Here is a 16,973-nt window from a genome sequence, read left to right as displayed (position 1 = left end):
CAATAATTATTCCTCGAGTAGTGAGATGGACCCATTTAAGGTTGTGAGGAGGTGTAGATCTTCAATTGACTGGTTTAACACTTTTGTTATAAGACCAAGGGTAGTACTATTTCGAATGAACTTCTGAGACAACTACCCTTTCTTGCATTGCCTTCATTTGGATCGTTCGAGGATGAACGATGGGTAAATTGGTATCTATTGTAACGACCCTTTTGGTCATTTTGAGAGTTAAAGCCTTGTGTTTCATAAAATATTTTTCGTTAGATTCTAAATGGGTATTTTAAACTATTTCATAATTATAATGATGAAATTAGTGGGGTAGTTTTAATAATTTATTTAGTTAGTGGTTAGAGAAAATAATATTAAAACTAATAGTGGAGCACTTTTACTATTTTAGTATCAAGCAAATATAATAATTAGGGTACTAGAAAAATCAGTAGAAGAAAGCAAAAGAAAGTAGGCGCACAGCGGGAGAAGAAAAACAATCGAAAAGAAGAACGACGAACAGCATGTAAGCATTGATTGCCTCAATTGCTGCAATTGTTTATATGCATATATGTCATATTATCATTATTTTATTATTATTAATCATATTGTATTGCAAAGTTGAGGGAATGGGAATCAGAAGTGCAAATTCAATTTGCACTTTTTTTTCTGCGGTCATATTATTATTATTATTATTTTATTTAGGTGTCAAAGTTTGTTTATGTCTATTAATAGGTAATATTGACAATGTTACCGTATGGTAATACAATAAGAATAATTTAAATTAGTACCACTTCGTGACAAGTTATTTAGGTAATTACTTTTGTTCTTCTTTGTATAGTTATTTTATTATGATTCAATCTTGATATATTAAGATAGGTAATTAAATATTGAGTGTAGTATATTATTTGAATACCATTAAAGTTATGTTATTTAGAAAATTAATGACTTAACCTTAGGCTTAAATATAGGAAATAGGAGGCTTGTCATATTAATTGAACTCAAGATAAGAAACTTGAATATAGATTTGTATTTGATGACTATTGGGTTTAGATTATACTTAATAGAGTAATGAAGTGCCTATAGAAGCGTTAACTTATAAATTATGCATGTTGCATAGATTGGAAAGGTTCGGAGGCATTGATGAAAGAAAAAGTATTGGAGAAGTTGCTTGCTTGACTTCGGTTCTTCGGTAGAGGTAGGTTATAGTTTTTATACTATTCGTAGTAAACTCTTAATAGCCAATGATATGTATTGGGTAGTGTTGTAAACCCTTCTATATGCTTAATTGTGTGTTTGCATGTTGTGATTATATAATTGTGATGAGATAAGCATGATGAAGCTATTAAATCGTAAATCTTGAAAAAGAAACCCTAATCTACTTTGTTAATGATGATGCTTTAGTATAAAAGAAGGCTTGATGAACGAAAGTAGTGAGATTAGGGGATCAGGTGCCACGTTCCGGTACCAGGATAGTATATGAGGATCGGAGTGTCACGTTCCGACACCAGGATAGAATATGGATCGGGTGCCACGTTCCGGTACCAGGATAGTATATGAGGATCAGAGTGTCACGTTCCGAAACCAGGATAGAATATGGATCGGGTGCCACATTCCGGTACCAAGATAGTATATGAGGATCGGAGTGTCACGTTCCGACACCAGGATAGTATATGGATCGGGTGCCACGTTCCTGTACTAGGATAGTATATGAGGATCGGAGTGTCACGTTCCGACACCAGGATAGAATATGGATCGGGTGCCACGTTCTGGTACCAGGATAGTATGATGAGGATCGGAGTGTCACGTTCCGACACCAGGATTAGTAAAGAGAATGAATCTTGAAATATGTTAATATACTCAATTTAATGAACCTAATTCCCAAATGAGTATGATGGGGAGGCGTGAGTCCTCATTGATGAGCTTGGTGTTGTGACCAAGGGTTATGGTAATTGTAAATGCCGCATGTTGAGTATTGTAGTTGATTTTATGATATTATTTGATATATACTGTTTTCTATTTTGAGTTGGCCAATGATATCTACTCAGTACCTGTGTTTTGTACTGACCCCTACTTGTACGTTTTCTTTTTGATTATTTGTGGAGTGCAGCAAACGTGCCGTCGTCTTCAACTCAACCGCAACTCTAGCCACTCTTCATTACACCGGATTTCAGGGTGAGCTAATGCTTATAGCTTGGACTGGATCTTCTTCTTCATGTCTTGATTCCTTGAAGTTCCGGCATGGACTAGCTTTTTATTTATTCTAAGCTTTCTAGATACTCTTAGCTTTAGTAATTAGAGGATAGATGTTCTTGTGATGATGACTTCCAGATTTTGGGGAGAATAATAGTTGTTGAGTTTTTAGAAGTTATTTAATTGATTTCCATTAATGAGTTCAAGTCTTCCGCATTATTTACAGTTGAATTATTGGTACATGTTGGGATTTAAGTTTCTTGGTTCGTCCACCTAGGTAGTTAAGTGTGGATGCCACTCACGACTCATTTTGGGTTGTGACATCCAACAGGTGAATTGTATGTCTATAGCCATCACATAAATTAATTTAAGCATAAATACAAAAGATTAAGTTAATCAATGGATTAAATTTTTCAGAAGTTTGATTTAATTGATTGGTGTTGATAATTCTAACATGGGGAGTTAAATAAGTTGTAGCAGAAAAAATTGAAATTAAATAGAGGAGTGCAATTACAAATTTATAGTGGTACAATTTGTGATTTATTATGATATGGTTAATTTATGCTTTTATGAGTTAAATATTATAATTGGAAGCCTCTGGTAATAAATTTGCGGTCCTTACTATGACTGATTGATTAATCAAGTTCGAAAAAGAGAAGGATTATTAGTATTTTTTTCCTGTCTAGGAATAAATCATTTTTGACTTTTATTAGTTAAAAGAGAAAAAACTTCGTATTTCCTTAAAAGAAGAAAGAGAAAAATGATGGGTTTCTTTTCTTCCTTAAAACATGAAAGAAACAAAGATTGTTGTTATTGGTTATTAATTGATATTGATGGTGTTTAAATGCCTTTGGTGTTGAATGAATGTCTAATTACACTTAATGATATTTAGTGGTTGTTGATGAATATTGATTATGATTATTAGATACCTAAACTATATAAAAATACACTTAATGATATTTAGTGATTGTTGATAACTATTGAATGATTATTGAATACCTTAACTGTGTCAAAATACACTTAATGATATTTAATGATTGTTGATGGATATTGATCATGGTTGTTGATAAATTTAATGGTATCTAAATACATCTAAAGAAAATTAATGACTATTAATATCTTAATTATGACTAGAAACATTTTATCTTTCAAACTTTTCCCTTTTATTGAAAAATATAAATAGGGGTGGTGGTTCTCAAGGATAGATCATCCTTTTTTTTTTCTAAAGATTTTCTTGCCCACATAAGACTTCATTAAGAGAGTTTGTTAGAAATTAGTAGAAGGCTTCAATACTAGAGTTTCAATTCTTGAACGAGTTGTGTGAAAACTTCAAAAGGCTAGAGTTTCGCAAGTTATTCAGTTGACACTATTATACTATTATGTTTGCTCATGATCTTGAATAATGCTTCCGTTGTGCGTATTCTAAGAGTAATCACAACCAAAGAGATAAAACATGATGGTGTAATTCAATATGACCGATGCATAAAAGTAGAACTGATGGTCATATGATCCCTTGCACTTGACAACTGATGGTTATATTTACCTCGAGCTTATCAGCAAGAGTAGACCTTTTATTCGAAATCCTTATAAAAGTAAGTATTTCCCTCCAAATTTCAAGTGTCTAATGTGAAATTGAAATGTTTAAAGTGTTTATAATTTTAAGACTCAAAATTTCCAAAATGTTTCATTTTCCCTAGATCTTTCAAGTTCTTCTAAAGTAAAAATAGTAATCAACTTCCTTGAAATTCAAATAAGTAGAATTTGCGATAAAATAATTTAAGTGTCTCAAATACGATTAATACAAGTAATATTAGACATTAAAGAATTCATTTCATCATTGATCGTCACTTTCTGAAAAGCAAAATCTATTGAAGACATATTGTTGGAATATTGACCCCCAGATTCGCCTAAGGAACAGTTATATTATGTGTGTTCCATTGCAGATTACATCATTTACGTTATGTAAAGCAAAAAAAGTAATGACACAATATTTTATCACGGAAACACCAACTCATAAAGGGTAAAAATCATGACCTACACCATTGTAGGATTTAACTCCACTTCATTAAAATATGAGCCTGAACAAAAGATTACAAACCAATGTAACCTAAGGAATTATAAATTCTAATTTCTAGACGCCAACAACCAACTAGATCGTCGACCCCACTTCAAGTTATGAATTTAAATTACAACTTTTGTAATCCTAGGAACTAACTCTAATTCCTAAACTTTAACACAAACCCAAGGTTTATGTTCCCAAGTCTTTAAGTCGCCTTACTTGAAGTCGCTATTCCTATTTCAATATATACTTCACTTGATCTACAAAAAACTTGACTAAAGAACTATAAAACATAAGTATATGAATCAGTTCTTCCATTCTTGTTTTCTTGCAATGGCTGCACTTCCTAATCAGAAATCACTCAAATATTAACTTCCTATATTTGATTGTATTCTGCTTATAACTCTTTTTTTAAGTGTGCAATATTTTTTGATGATAATATTGTCCTATTTATATATCACAACTTCTCAAAATATTGTTTAACTCGAAAGAGTTCACCACATCCTCAAAAACCTTATTCGACTTGGCTTTGATTTATTTCCTTCTTGAATCTTTATTCACGCCATTCTATATCATTTTTTGCTTATGTTTCCTAGTTTTTTTTATGCGTCGTAATTCGCTTAGGACTTCTTTTTGAAAGGAAACCTTTTTGCACTAGTTTCTTGTGAAAAATAAATCCTTCCACTGTTCTACAACTTTTAATTCACGTGGTTGACATTCTCTTAATACTAGTCGAATTCGGGGACAAAGGAACATGTATGCGCAACAGGTTCCGTTCATTTGTTCCTCTATTTGTCAATTATCAAAATCTTCCCCTTTATAACAAATTCCATCTTTTGATTATGACAAACCATTGCTTCTTGTATAAATAGATCAATTTGTCTTATGTCAATTTCTTAAAACTCAATACACAAAGCAAACACATTAGAGGATCATGTTAAACCAATTGGATTATAAATACACTTCCCCCTTTTGACATTATAAGACATTGTAAAGGCATACACCACACTAAGAGAAGTAAATTCGATACTCATGGCCACTGGGTCTATTACCTACACAACACTTAAAAATAAAGAACTCAATTAGCTATAGCAAAGCATTTGCACAAAAGTAGGAGATAGACATGAACTAGAAACTCTAATCCATCATTAGTTTCAATCAAAAAACATATACACCACAAATATAATCAAAATTAAATATAGAATCAAGCACTTGTGATGACAGAAAAAGTGGAAGGTCAAAGGCTAGAGTAGCTAGGTAAATAACAAAAGATCGGGCACGAAAGGGTAAGTAAAAGTCGTTTTAAAGCAGCACAAGAAAAATCTTTAGGATTAGCATAATTAGTAGTTTTCTCAATTTCAAAGGTAGCTTGGTTTATGCAAGCTCAACCTTGAGCTTTGTGTTCCATTTTTCTTTAGCAGGCCTACATGTTCATTGATCGTCACTTTCTGAAAAGCAAAATCTATTGAAGACATATTGTTGGAATATTGACCCCCAGATTCGCCTAAGGAACAGTTATATTATGTGTGTTCCATTGCAGATTACCTCATTTACGTTATGTAAAGCAAAAAAACTAATGACACAATATTTTATCACGGAAACACCAACTCATAAAGGGTAAAAATCATGACCTACACCATTGTAGGATTTAACTCCACTTCATTAAAATATGAGCCTGAACAAAAGATTACAAACCAATGTAACCTAAGGAATTATAAATTCTAATTTCTAGACGCCAACAACCAACTAGATCGTCGACCCCACTTCAAGTTATGAATTTAAATTACAACTTTTGTAATCCTAGGAACTAACTCTAATTCCTAAACTTTAACACAAACCCAAGGTTTATGTTCCCAAGTCTTTAAGTCGCCTTACTTGAAGTCGCTATTCCTATTTCAATATATACTTCACTTGATCTACAAAAAACTTGACTAAAGAACTATAAAACATAAGTATATGAATCAGTTCTTCCATTCTTGTTTTCTTGCAATGGCTGCACTTCCTAATCAGAAATCACTCAAATATTAACTTCCTATATTTGATTGTATTCTGCTTATAACTCTTTTTTTAAGTGTGCAATATTTTTTGATGATAATATTGTCCTATTTATATATCACAACTTCTCAAAATATTGTTTAACTCGAAAGAGTTCACCACATCCTCAAAAACCTTATTCGACTTGGCTTTGATTTATTTCCTTCTTGAATCTTTATTCACGCCATTCTATATCATTTTTTGCTTATGTTTCCTAGTTTTTTTTATGCGTCGTAATTCGCTTAGGACTTCTTTTTGAAAGGAAACCTTTTTGCACTAGTTTCTTGTGAAAAATAAATCCTTCCACCGTTCTACAACTTTTAATTCACGTGGTTGACATTCTCTTAATACTAGTCGAATTCGGGGACAAAGGAACATGTATGCGCAACAGGTTCCGTTCATTTGTTCCTCTATTTGTCAATTATCAAAATCTTCCCCTTTATAACAAATTCCATCTTTTGATTATGACAAACCATTGCTTCTTGTATAAATAGATCAATTTGTCTTATGTCAATTTCTTAAAACTCAATACACAAAGCAAACACATTAGAGGATCATGTTAAACCAATTGGATTATAAATACACTTCCCCCTTTTGACATTATAAGACATTGTAAAGGCATACACCACACTAAGAGAAGTAAATTCGATACTCATGGCCACTGGGTCTATTACCTACACAACACTTAAAAATAAAGAACTCAATTAGCTATAGCAAAGCATTTGCACAAAAGTAGGAGATAGACATGAACTAGAAACTCTAATCCATCATTAGTTTCAATCAAAAAACATATACACCACAAATATAATCAAAATTAAATATAGAATCAAGCACTTGTGATGACAGAAAAAGTGGAAGGTCAAAGGCTAGAGTAGCTAGGTAAATAACAAAAGATCGGGCACGAAAGGGTAAGTAAAAGTCGTTTTAAAGCAGCACAAGAAAAATCTTTAGGATTAGCATAATTAGTAGTTTTCTCAATTTCAAAGGTAGCTTGGTTTATGCAAGCTCAACCTTGAGCTTTGTGTTCCATTTTTCTTTAGCAGGCCTACATGTTCATTGATCGTCACTTTCTGAAAAGCAAAATCTATTGAAGACATATTGTTGGAATATTGACCCCCAGATTCGCCTAAGGAACAGTTATATTATGTGTGTTCCATTGCAGATTACATCATTTACGTTATGTAAAGCAAAAAAACTAATGACACAATATTTTATCACGGAAACACCAACTCATAAAGGGTAAAAATCATGACCTACACCATTGTAGGATTTAACTCCACTTCATTAAAATATGAGCCTGAACAAAAGATTACAAACCAATGTAACCTAAGGAATTATAAATTCTAATTTCTAGACGCCAACAACCAACTAGATCGTCGACCCCACTTCAAGTTATGAATTTAAATTACAACTTTTGTAATCCTAGGAACTAACTCTAATTCCTAAACTTTAACACAAACCCAAGGTTTATGTTCCCAAGTCTTTAAGTCGCCTTACTTGAAGTCGCTATTCCTATTTCAATATATACTTCACTTGATCTACAAAAAACTTGACTAAAGAACTATAAAACATAAGTATATGAATCAGTTCTTCCATTCTTGTTTTCTTGCAATGGCTGCACTTCCTAATCAGAAATCACTCAAATATTAACTTCCTATATTTGATTGTATTCTGCTTATAACTCTTTTTTTAAGTGTGCAATATTTTTTGATGATAATATTGTCCTATTTATATATCACAACTTCTCAAAATATTGTTTAACTCGAAAGAGTTCACCACATCCTCAAAAACCTTATTCGACTTGGCTTTGATTTATTTCCTTCTTGAATCTTTATTCACGCCATTCTATATCATTTTTTGCTTATGTTTCCTAGTTTTTTTTATGCGTCGTAATTCGCTTAGGACTTCTTTTTGAAAGGAAACCTTTTTGCACTAGTTTCTTGTGAAAAATAAATCCTTCCACCGTTCTACAACTTTTAATTCACGTGGTTGACATTCTCTTAATACTAGTCGAATTCGGGGACAAAGGAACATGTATGCGCAACAGGTTCCGTTCATTTGTTCCTCTATTTGTCAATTATCAAAATCTTCCCCTTTATAACAAATTCCATCTTTTGATTATGACAAACCATTGCTTCTTGTATAAATAGATCAATTTGTCTTATGTCAATTTCTTAAAACTCAATACACAAAGCAAACACATTAGAGGATCATGTTAAACCAATTGGATTATAAATACACTTCCCCCTTTTGACATTATAAGACATTGTAAAGGCATACACCACACTAAGAGAAGTAAATTCGATACTCATGGCCACTGGGTCTATTACCTACACAACACTTAAAAATAAAGAACTCAATTAGCTATAGCAAAGCATTTGCACAAAAGTAGGAGATAGACATGAACTAGAAACTCTAATCCATCATTAGTTTCAATCAAAAAACATATACACCACAAATATAATCAAAATTAAATATAGAATCAAGCACTTGTGATGACAGAAAAAGTGGAAGGTCAAAGGCTAGAGTAGCTAGGTAAATAACAAAAGATCGGGCACGAAAGGGTAAGTAAAAGTCGTTTTAAAGCAGCACAAGAAAAATCTTTAGGATTAGCATAATTAGTAGTTTTCTCAATTTCAAAGGTAGCTTGGTTTATGCAAGCTCAACCTTGAGCTTTGTGTTCCATTTTTCTTTAGCAGGCCTACATGTTCAAGATCATAGTTCATATGCAGTTGGTCCATGACATTTTTGTGAGTGACACATATGACTTCAGTTTCAACTTACTTTTTTTTATTTTGTATCACCTTTAAGGAACTGGTTCAATCAATCATGTTTCATCCGGAGAAACAATAGTTTAATCATTTCTAACCCCAAAATTAGTAATTACCTTGCTTAAGAGCATTGTCTACTTTCCAAAGTTGAAAACTCTAATTTCAATAAAGTTATACTTAATTTCAATAATCAGTAAAAGGATTTTTTTTCAATATCATTTGTAGAAGAACATGTTTTCCCAATCTGTTCACTAGATGTGGTACTATCATGTGCAAAACCCACTTATAATTTTTTACATCAACCCTAAATCTAAGTTCATATGGATCCCAATAGAAGAACTAGGTTTGAAAGAGGGGTCCCCTCATTGATTCCTCCGCCCTAAATGCACCCAAGTTGATCCTAACAACTGAACAAAGTTCAGTTGTAGGGTCCGCAACATATTCCCTCTCACCAGGTACATCCTCCAAAATATCCTCAGTAATTTTAGACACATCCAATACAAATTTTCCGTAAGAACTAACACTGCCTACTTTCTACACCACAACCTCTATTTTATAAGGCAACAAAGTAGATGTTTCGTCCACCGAAGTCATCTCAACCATAGACCATCACACTAGGATAAGGCTTTAAATAGGTTTTTTGAGGGCATGAATATATATTTTTGGAAAAGTGGAAAGAACATGTACATGTGCATTGATATTATATTTAATTATAATATTTGTAGTGCACATACTTTAGATCTCTTGATAATGCTGAATTTTGCTCTAATTTTACTAAGTGTCTTTCTTGTGACAGATGCAAATACAATGTTATAGTGCATGACTAACATGAATTTAAAGTGGTATAGAGACATGCAACTTAATGTACAAAATTGACTATAAAATTCAAGATTAGAGGGCAGTATGCACAATGTTCATTAGTCATTGAGGGATACTCATATGATTTTAATCAACCCCAAGTTTAAAATTGTTTCTTTTAAAAGAGTTTTACTAGGTTGATCATACTTTTTGATAGATGGACTCGCAATTTACATACTCTGATCATCTGAGTGCACATAATTGTTAGATACTTGATTGGTTGTACTTGTTTCTTTCATATGTTCCCTTAGTATTTCTCATTTTTCAACCTTTTTTTTGCTGTCAAAGCTATGATTCCATTTGTTTTCTTCTGCAAGTGAGAGGAATTTCTTCAAGTTTCAATCATGCGTCTGACACAACATGTTCATTGGTGAATGTTGCGTGCTTCTTCTCACTTTTCTTGCAAGTTCAAAGGTTAGATTAAGGAACCATACTAGATGAGGCCTTTTGTATTGATAAAAAGAATGATTCAGATCTTTATTAATCCATATTGGTAAAACATTTTTATTTTTTTTCTTTTATCCCAACCTGTTCCTTTGACGTGAATCCTTTATTTTAACATGATTTGGTTTTCTATTTGAGGCAGTTTTGAAGTTCTTATTCATGTGAGTTATAACTATTGCGCAAGTACCCATTGAGTGACCACTACAGCCACAATGTGTGCACAAGTAAGAGTTTTCTTAAGACTTCTTTAAAAAAATTCACCTTTAGTGTCATCTGTTCTATTACTGAGCTGAGTCACAATTATTGAGGGTTGAGTCCATTTATTTTCCATCTCAAGATCATACTTAGGTCTAGCAAGGTAAAGATTTATTCTTCTAGATTTTACCTTTAATATAATGTTTCATTTTTAACTTCGTTAGATCTTTGTCACATCTAATTTGGTTACCAATAATTATTTCTTTCCCATTCCCAGTAACACTTCATTTCAAAATTTCATATTTGAGAACCAAAGTGCAAGAATCAAGTTGTTGTAACTGTTCCTTTAGGAATTGATTTTCTTTCTTGAGATCAAAATTAAATTTTTTAAGATTAATATATTCAGATTTTAAATTGGTCAAGGAATTCAATAACTAATCTCTATTTTCATTCATCTCTTAAAAATTATCCAATGAGAGTTAGTATAAAGGAAGACAACATTCTCTTTGAAAAACATTTTAGTTTATTTTCAAGTTCAAGAAGATATACCTCTCCTTTTTTAATTTCTGATTTAGATTCTGCTTCAGAGTCCTCCATGGACATCAAAGCAACATCTTTTTTATCATCTTCATTGAGTTGTGTGAACGCAGTCCTCAAGCAGCATACATGGCAATGCCATATTTTTTTTCTTTGCCCGGGGACATTTTTTTCTCATAGTTTCAACCTTTCTTGGGAAGCTTTCTAAGGCTTGTGCTTATCACAACTATGTCCTCATCATCCAGATCATATTCATCATTCTCAGTTGCCTTGAAGGAAAAAATCGCATCTTTGCTTCTTTTACTCATTTTTATGTTATCAACATTCATCTCGTAAGTGTTCAGATTTCCTACTTGTTCATCCAAGCTCATGATTGTCAAATTCTTTGTTTCCGTAATTGCAATGACCTTGATCTCCCATGACTTAGGTAGAGTTCTCAGTACCTTATCAACAAGTTTGTAAGTAGTGTATATCTTTCCCAAAGACTCTGGTTCATTCACAATAGTAGTAAATCTAGTAATTATATCTTGATTTAATTCACCACACTCAATCTCAAATGCATCTTATTCAGTGCATAGTCTAGCATTTCTAAATTTTCTCACTTGGAGAGTTCCTTCATTTGCATTGACCAATGTGTCCCAAATTTATTTCGTTGTAGTTCAACCACAGATGCGATTAAAATCATCTGGTCCAAGTCTAGATACAAGGATGTACTTAGCTTTATCATTCTTTGCGAGCATTCTATAATCAACATTTCCATATTATGCCTTGGGCTATGGAATGACTTTCTCTTCATTATCCTTCACCATAGGAATAAGAGGACAATTAGTTACTCTCATCCATAATCATAGTCTTAGGCTTGTAGAAAATCCTCCATTCTCGCCTTCCACCATGTGTAGTAATGTCCATCAAATAGCAGTGGTATGTTGATGTTTACCTTCAGCTTGTACAAAAGGAGGTGCAGAATTCATAATGATCTTATCTTGAGTTATTAGACTCTATAAAAATAACCAACTTTGATACCAATTGTTGGTATATGACCCCCAAATTTGCCTAAGGAATAAGTATATTCATTCTGTTCCTTTGCAGATTACAACAGTCACATTATGTAAAGCAAATACACTAATGACACAATATTTTATTGCGAAAACCCGACTCATAAAGGGTAAAAATCACGACCTACACCTCTATAGGATTTAACTCCACTTCATAAAAATCTGAGCCTCAACAAAAGATTACAAACCTATGTAACTTAAGAAATTATAAACTCTAATTCCTAGACGCCAAGAATAAACTAGATTGTCGATCCCACTTCAAGTTATGAATTCAAATTATAACTCTTGCAATCCTAGGAACTAACTCTGATTCCTAAAACCAACACAAATCCCCCAAGGTTTATGTTCCCAAGTCTTTAAGTCGCCCCAACTTGAAGACGCTATTCCTGTTCGAGTTTATACGTCACTGGATTTAGAAAGAATTAAAGATACAATTTAATGTAACACTCAATACAAGCAAACTTGACTTAAGAACTATAAAACATAAGACTATGAATCAGTTCTTCAATTCTTGTTTCCTTACGGTGACCACACTTCGTAATCAGAAATCACTCAAATATGACCTCCATCCATTTGATTGTATTATACTTGTAACTCTCTGTTTAAGTGTGCAATCTTTTTTTATGATAATATTGTAGATCACAACTTCTCAAAGTCATGTCTAACTCGAAATAGACTTTACCACACCCTCAAAAACCTTGTTTGACTTGACTTTGATTTATTTCCTTTTTGAATCTTTATTCATTCCATTCTACTTCCTTTTTTGCTTTTGTTTCCTGCTTTGTTTATGCTTCTTACTTCTTGTAGTATTTCTTTATGAAGGAAAACCTTTTTGCACTTTTTTCTTTTAAAAAAAACCCTTCCACTGCTTTATAAATTTTAAATCACGTGGTTGACGTTCTCATTACCTCAGCCAGATTCGGTCTAAAAGGAATATGTATGCACAACCTGTTCCTTTCATCCGTTCCTCTGTTTGTCAATTATCAAAATCTTTCAAGTTCTAATACATTGCTTCTTGTAATATTTTAGGATGTTCTTTTATATTAAACAATATTGACATTTAATTACACACGTTAGTTCTATCTCCCTCCACCAAAAAATTTAAAGATATTGAGAAGACAAAAATCAGGATGAAGAGTTTTTTTCTTCTTCTTTTAACTCTTTGACTTCTTGGCTATAGATAAATATTGTCACTTTTCCTTTTATTATAAGAATTTCAGACATTTGTTTCTCATCAAGACTACTTTGACTTGCTTAAGTCAACTTTTCAACAGTAATGTCATTCAAAAAATTATTCTCTTAAAATTCAACATGAATTGATTATACAACAACATTATGTTCTAGATCAAGTAACCTATATGCTTTCGAATATTGTGTATATCCTACAAACATATTTTTGTTCCTCTTGTTGGGTTTTAAAAGGTGTGAATGGAAAATGACGAGTTGCGATTTTTATGAAGAGTTGTGACTTTTATGAAATATTGCGACTTTTATGAAAAGTTGTGACTTTTATGAAAAGTTTTGATTTATATGAATGGTGACAACCTTTATGAAAGATTGTGATTTTTCCAAAGGTTTGTGACCTTTTCGGTAAGGCACAATAAGAACCTTTTCGCACTACCCTTTGTTTTCTATAAATTTAGGGATTTTCTCTCATTTTAATATAGAATTCATGGACTTCTTCTTCAACTACTAAATCTAGTATTCTACGTGTACTTTAATGCCTTTGAGTGGTTCGCTGACACCGGAGTTTTTGGTATCTATACTCTGGTGATTGAGATCATTTTACCCTGGGAGGTCATATTACAAATCAAACCTCAGATTCTAGAGGGGAATAATTTCCTTAAGGGGACACTGTGAGTTCATTGGACTTGATATTTTTCCTTTTTAAATTTTTTCCAAATTTCTGGTACGTGTTTTACAAATTTTAGATTTGTGAATTAGTTCATGTTCTTCTATTCTTTTGTTCTTCACTGGTTCATTAAACTTGGTAACTTCGTGTTTCTGCAAAGTTTGTTGGAATCAGTAAGATTCTTTAGACACATATTAACAACAATTCTTTTTTAAGAAAAATATTTCGTATATTTTTTAAAATCTGTTTCTAATTCTAGTTTCGCTACTAGCTTTAATTTTCTAGTTCTGAAAATGTTAAACTTTGTTGCCTTACAAAAATGTTCAAAGTTTTGTTCTAAGTATGTTTGAAATACAAGATGAACAACAATTTTAAGGAAATTAGTACACTGTTAGTATTTTTTGTATTCTACTGATTGAGAGAATTTTATCATGGAAATAGAAGATAAATGCATTACTTCTCCATAATTCGTTACTTTGTTTAGCAAGGTTGAAGTGAGAATGTAACAGAAAATTTTTATGATATTCCGTTTAAAATTACCAGGTAACCTTCTTATTAAATTATCTAAGGAGGAAAATAGTTTCTAAGAGTTATCATCTTTGATTTTTTTATTTTTTTTATCATGTGTATCATTGGAAAAAGATCTGCAAACCATATGTTGTGGAATGAATTTTACTTCGCAAATATTGTTGCTTTTAAAATTCTTTAGTTTGCAAAAATGAGAGATGCATATTTTTATTTGATAAAATAATATGTCAAAATGTTATAGTTGAAAGACTATTTGATGAGAAAAACATTTCTATGTGATAAAGAATATTTGTTATTCTGTTTGGAGAAAAAAAAAGAACTTTGTTGTTTTGTACTCATGAGAAATGTTAGTGTGTCTGATTTTTCAAGACTAAAAACTTTTGTGGTTTTATACTCGGGATAAATTGGACTATGCAATTGGTTTGAAGAATATGAAAACTTCCCATAATAAGCCGTGTTGTACTTTTGATTTTCTTTAAACTTAAACGTAATATAGAAATAAATTGTACATTTTTTTGTCCTTATTGTTAGTATTTAAAATACTAAGTGGTATGTCTATTTATAATAGGGGAAAAATACCAATGACTTATAATTGTCATTTTGTGTCTCTATGGAATGAACTTTGACATTGAGTACACATTGTCAAAAAGATTTGCAACACTATAATTCTTTCGTAGAATAATGTTTCCAACATTAAAATATGTGGAAAAACAATTTTTAAATACTTGAAAAAATATTTTTGAGATCACATTAGAAATTCAATGATATTATTGTATAATGTTATACCCACAAAATTCTTGGAGTATATATGGTATTGTGGTTGTTGAGTTTCTCTATTACTAGTATATTATGTGACTAGTATGAAACATCCTAATTATATATATACTTATTCAAAATAATTGTGTTCTTTTATGGGAAAAAAATATCACTTAAAATGTTTTGATTTTTCATGAAAAGATATGTCTATTTTAATAAAAGTATTTGCATAGACATGGATATTGGTGAATAGTCATTTGTTATGTTTTTGTAAAAATAATATTTGGACTATATTGTCTTTATTGAACCCGAAGAAACTTTGTCCATGGGTAGTTCTATAACAATCATATTGAAAGTTATGGAAATGTCCTTCTGAAAAGGACACTTGACAATTTAAACAATGTTTCCATCACACAAAATTGTAAGAAATTGGGATAAAATATTAGTGAGGAAAAAACTACCTCGCGAAGAGCTTTTCAAACTCAATGTTTTTATTTGTTCTTACTTGCTTGAGTCAATGTTTGTGACATGAACACTTGGGACATGTCAATTACAAAACCTTGTAAGGAAAACTGATCAACTTAGAAGTTTTGCCTAACTTTGAGTGCAATTAATTAAAGTGTCAAGTTTTTGTGGAATCTAAGTATGTTAAGCATTCTTATAAATCTATTGAAAGCAATTCTAATCCCTTAGAATTGATTTATATTGACATTTGTGATATGATGTTAACATTATCTCATGGTGAGAAAAAGTATTTGTTACTTTTATTGAGAATTACATTAGAAATGACTATGTCTATTTGCTGAATGGTAAGCATGAAGCAATAGAAATGTTTAGACAATGTAATATCGATGTTGAAAATCAGTGCGAAAAAAAATATAAGAAGTGATAAGAAAGGAGAGTATAAATCTCATTGTGCAGAAATATGTTTGGAAAGTGGAATATCCATCAAACTACTGCCATACTCGCCTCAATCTAATGAAAAACCGAATTTTGAAAGAAATGATGGATGTATTATTTATAAGTTCGGGTTTACACAAAACTTTTGTGGAGCAACTACCTTATTACTTCAAAAGGGAACAACAAAAAGTTTTCATTTCAGAATGAAAGCGATTTGGTTTGATCAGAATAAAATCTTTTCGATATGAGAAATGGAAAGGAAGGAAATCCAACTTGAAATATTTCAAAGTGTGGGGGTATCTAGTCAAAGTCCAAGTTCCTATTCCTTAAAGAATTAAAATAGGACTTATGACTCTGGACTGTAAAATTAGACTTGAGTAGGGTCTATAAGGCCTAGGAAATGAAAAGGATAATGAACTTAATAAAGAGATTCAGAGTCTTAGTAAATGTTAAAGGACATTTACTTCCTTCGAATATGATTTTGTATCATTTCATGTGTCTTCTGTAGATTCATTCTTTGGAAATATGGTGTCAATAAACAATATTGGAAGTTAATTGGTCTTCTTCAAGAAAATAAACCTTTGGGTTCAAGTGAATCTTTAGAAGGAAAATAACAGTTGATGGAACTGTTGAATAATTTAAAGCAAGACTTTGTGTCAAAGGCTTTAGACAAAAAAAACAAGGTTTTGATCTTGACATTATATATATATACTCGTTAGTAATTAGGTTTACATCAATTCGGATGCAAAAATTATTAGTGTGGTATATGACCATCAAATTCATCAAATGAATGTGAAAAAACATTC

Source organism: Solanum lycopersicum, chromosome 12 (assembly GCF_036512215.1).
Source record: "Solanum lycopersicum chromosome 12, SLM_r2.1".
NCBI classification, from domain to species: Eukaryota; Viridiplantae; Streptophyta; class Magnoliopsida; order Solanales; family Solanaceae; genus Solanum; species Solanum lycopersicum.
This window is presented reverse-complemented; position numbering follows the sequence as displayed.